Source organism: Lepisosteus oculatus, chromosome 14, assembly GCF_040954835.1.
Source record: "Lepisosteus oculatus isolate fLepOcu1 chromosome 14, fLepOcu1.hap2, whole genome shotgun sequence".
NCBI lineage: Eukaryota > Metazoa > Chordata > Actinopteri > Semionotiformes > Lepisosteidae > Lepisosteus > Lepisosteus oculatus.
The window spans coordinates 44,663,717-44,668,378 of record NC_090709.1 but is presented as its reverse complement, the minus strand read 5'-3'; the positions used below and the strand labels follow the sequence as shown (position 1 = coordinate 44,668,378).

The 4,662-nt window shown below is 44.4% G+C and overlaps 2 non-coding genes across 2 annotated transcripts; both read left to right on the top strand.

Annotated features, from left to right (window-relative positions):
* Positions 1 to 4,147: 4,147 nt before the first annotated feature.
* Positions 4,148 to 4,220, top strand: trnaf-gaa (transfer RNA phenylalanine (anticodon GAA)). The gene has a single exon. It is a non-coding gene; the product is annotated as a tRNA-Phe (tRNA).
* Positions 4,221 to 4,329: 109 nt separating this feature from the next.
* trnav-aac (transfer RNA valine (anticodon AAC)) lies at positions 4,330 to 4,402 on the top strand. The gene has a single exon. It is a non-coding gene; the product is annotated as a tRNA-Val (tRNA).
* Positions 4,403 to 4,662: the final 260 nt, after the last annotated feature.

Sequence of the window (4,662 nt, the reverse complement as noted above, 5' to 3'; positions counted from 1 at the left end):
GCTTATCCTTTATAACGGTATCTTCTGACACCTGTGCACAATCCAACAACATTACAAGACCAGCAGTATAACAGGAGTCATAAAAACACAAGAAGCCACATTGAACGAGCTTTCAGAATTGTAAAACATTGCTTTGCTTGTCTGTCATTTGGTTTGCATACCAGTCCATCAAGAGCTAGCACAACCCTGGCTGTTTCAACACAGTCATTGGATCACAGCCACAGGACAGAAAAGGGACTGTAAACCATCATAAATCACTTTTAAGATGCTGAGTTTTTTCCTTTAACATGCTTGGGTGCCACCTATTTCCTCCTCATCCCTGCTTTCCTCTGATAACCACAAATACGGAGACCCATCACTAAAATATTTAACAAATCTATCCAGTTGACTCCTCGATTTTATAGAACACATTAAAGCCTCACGCTACATTTATATAAATAATAGTTTAAGTTCTGTTCTCTTCACTCCCTAGCACCTTAAACTTCACAGCTACTAGTAATGATTAACATTCAACATAATTAGGAAATGTCACTTTTGTAAATACACATATTAATCAGCTTCATTATGAATAAATGTGGTATGAGTGTTAAGCAATTTTAATTAAATATTACAATGTTTTCAAGCGACGGATGCATAAATTCAGTACGTGGTAACGATATTATTTCCACTATATTCTGGAGCCTTCTAATGCAATTCATCGTTACACCAAGTATGGTACTAAGTTGCTCAAGCCATATTAAGAGGTGGTTTAAAATAATTCACTAGTTTAGTCACTTCTAGAGGGCAACAACTATTACTCTGTGTTCGTTGCAATTGAGAACAGGTTTAGTACGGTGCTGGACTAAGCACAATAGCAACGTTCATTGCAATTGGACTTAAGGTGGAGCACAACTTCAGACCACAGCTGCGTACTAAACACGGGTTGAACGCCTGTTAGTACTTCACTTTCAGTTTGTTGCAATTAACCCCTAGACTTTGCACTACTAAGGTCTAAATCAAGCTCAAGCAAAGACAACCCATTAATGGCTTTCATAACTTCCATTAGTCTCCACCTCTGTCTTCCCTAACTCATTCTTGATCTTTCTAAACTAGGCGTTTAACTGAAATTCAGCCCAATGATACTGTTTAGCCTGAGAAAAAAATATAATAAGCGCTATTCCTGACAGCCTGAGAGAAACACAGATTCCTATAGCCTCAACTGAGCAAAAGAGTCAGTTCCTGCACTTTCTGAAGTATTATTTAAAAAAAAAACTCCAGCACTGGCTGGAGAGGCTGTGTCCGGGCTCAGCGGTTATATAGGACAGGACTCAGCGCGCAGCAGGTGTGACTCATTGCTCTGCGCTGCCCGTGCGGAATGCGCGTCTCTTCCCTCCACACGCCACCGCCTCGCTAAACCGCCTTCATACTCCCCAGCAGCAATAACATCTCCATTTATTACATTTATTCTTCCATCTTAACCTAGAAAACTGCTGGGACGTTTCTGTGAACCGATAAAGCTCTCTCTGTTGGTTTTCACACGTAGAAACAATGCACGAGCTGAAAGCAGGAAGTCAAGCACTCCTCCCTCACTGTATATCTGGGTCCAGACTTCCGAAAACTCCTAAAAGTGAATTTCCAGAACGCCATATTAAAGTCTCCCACCCGTTCGTTTCAAATACATCAATTAGATGAGTTCGGGTTCTTTTCTGATGTATTTTAATAGTTTGGCACTGTGCCTTGTTAAATATGTTACAAGCAAAGTTTATCAACTTCATGCGAGATTTTGCGTGGATACAAAAACATTATATGATATCTATAACACACGTGAAGAGTGAATCTGAATTAATCAGAATGCTTTGCTGCACCAGAATTGTTATTTACGTATTTTAAAAATACATCTGGTGCATCTGAAGACAGAATAAAACCCAGAACTGTAAAAGGACGACAGACCATTAAACTGTCTGGTGATATTGCTGCATGTATAATAGAACACGTTATTGTAAAAAATGTTTACATTCGTGAATGAGTATTTTTTTAATTATACCGAATGTCCGTTAAATAATGAATTACGTTTATCAGACCATAAACACTATTATATGAAAAAAAAACATTTACTATACATGCATTTAACTCGCTTTTTTAAAAAAACATGACAATACGGTAGATGAAAATTGTTGTTCAGCGCTTTTGTATTAAATATACTCTACCAGCCTTTTAAGTCATGTGTCAGAAATAAAGTGTATAAAATTCGCTAAATCAAACAAAACACAAGCGCTACGAAAAAGAAAAAAATGTGTTTACCCTGCAATTTTATCTTGCTGAAACGTTTTTTTTTCTGTGGCACTAACGGGCTAACGGTTAGGATTCCTGGTTTCCTGATTACATAGAAATGTGTCTCTCTTGTCTTACGGTGTCCAAATGACCAGTTCAGTGTAGAAAGGAGAAGCGTAAAACACCGGGGTAAAGTTAGCTTGAAGTTCGAAAACGATTTTGCCACGCCTGTAGCGTTTACACGAAACCTCTTAGATTCGCGAGAATACTTGCTTTGTGCATAAAATACATTGTGAATGCTTTCTCAGCCTTTACTTTTTCGTTTATATTACAGTTTTTGGACCAAGCACGAATATTCTTTTGTCCATATCTTCGCAACGGAAGCACAGAACGCCTTTAAACCAAATGCATTTTAAAGACCACGACGTGGATATTTCCACAGCCTCTACATCAAAGTATCAGTGAGCTAATTATCTTTTTTTAAACCTCCGGTTTTTCATCGATGCGTAATTACGCACTAAGTGGAACCCGGGGGACCGCTGTATACACAAGTTCACAACGCGAGAAATGCTGTTCAATACGGCTTCATGCGAAAAACCCGTATATGACCATAGGCAACAGAATAGCGCAGTCTCCAATTACTCGGACTGTAAGCACGGGAATAAAGCTTTGTCTGAATTCTGAAACCCTTCCTTTACGTCCTGTTTTCATTCAGGTAAGAGTCAACTATATGCACAATACTACTGACAGCAGGAAGATTAAAATATTCTTTACTCAGCAGCTTATTAAAAACAGCTCCCATGATGTTCAAACCGATTTTTTACACAGAACACTGACACAGCTTTGCGTTCTGAATCTCTTTTTCTCGTGTGTTTATTTAATGTGGCACAATGCACTGGAATAGGGGTATTCTGTTCACAAACCAATAGCATTTAAACCACAGCACCCACAATGCTGCAAGTAAGTGTTTTGCACACTAAGAAGAGAGCGATGTCTTCCTCGTTAGTATACTGGCAAGTATCCCCACCTGTCACGCGGGAGACCAGGGTACATCAGGACATGCATTGAAGAGAAAGCAGGATGCGCTGCGACATCCACTATGCAGATCCCGCCACACTAAGAGGTGAGTGGGTCTGTTCGATCACAGCGCTAGGCGAATCCCCAAACAGTGTGCGTGGCAACAAACGAAACGGGGAAATCGGGCCCAGTAGTGGCGGGATCTGTACAGTGCATGTCGCAGCGCTTCAATGTGCTTCCTGATGTCCTACCCCGAGAACAGAAAAGACAGCATCCACAGCAACAACAGCTCAGGTCTCTGCACAGGAGCTAAGCTGCCCTCATCTCCTCTGCTCTGCGGCTCCTGCGGAGTGGAGTCCTGCCTGGAGCCGTGTTTGCAGGCGGCGGCTCCCCGCGCCCTGTCTGGGCGTCGTGTCCAAGAGCTCCTGGGAGGAAGAGAGAGCCCTCCCACTCGGGGGCTTTTCCACGGTCTGTGTGAGGAGGGGCGGGTGTGTCCAGTAGCTTATCGAGCGGAAGCCTGGGGCGGCGGAGAGCTGTGATCGTGCAGACCTTGAGGTGTCACCTCTTTGTCTGCTTTCCCGCCCCCCCTCCGCCCAAGCTCTGCTCCAAAGTAGCCCGGCAACCCCTCACACCTGCACGTGTTACAACCTAAGGTGCGGTCATAAGACACCCATGGGGTGTCGTTCTGTTCTTGCTAATTGTTTCCTGCCCGTCGCAGGCAGGAGTCCATGCGAGGAAGATGCGCTAGACAGAGCTCAGAGGGCGCAGCTGGGTGGCTTTCCTTCTGAGTGACGTTCCTGCAACACTCTCCCGCTACTCTTGGTGCGCTCATGCCACAATACAGGAAGGCTGGAGCAGGTGGCTGAGGTTTTTGTGCACCGCCGAAATAGCTCAGTTGGGAGAGCGTTAGACTGAAGATCTAAAGGTCCCTGGTTCGATCCCAGGTTTCGGCATTTTGTTTCATCGCGCCCTTTGTTCCTCTCTCCAGCGCCCCCTGCCTAAAGTGACGCGTCCCTTTCTCAGCCCGAAACGCAAGCGAGACACCAGCAGCAGTCACTGCAGGTTTCCGTAGTGTAGCGGCTATCACGTTCGCCTAACACGCGAGAGGTCCCCGGTTCGAGACCGGGCGGAAACAGCCTCGTGTTGCACGCTCCTGTACTTCACAGAGGTCTTGAGCAACCGGTCATTTGTTCCCAATGTATTTCCGGTGCCTTTGTGCACTCTTGTACCAAACGCACGTTCCTTCTGTACGCGTAGCCGATCATTTGCAATTGGGCTGTGCCGGCAAACCAGGACGAGCTCTGTCGGCTCAAAAGCAGCGCAGGACCTGCAAGAACAACAGAAAGATTAGCATCCAGCGGGGGCCTCTTAGTGAGCCCAAGAGCTCATCAAGAA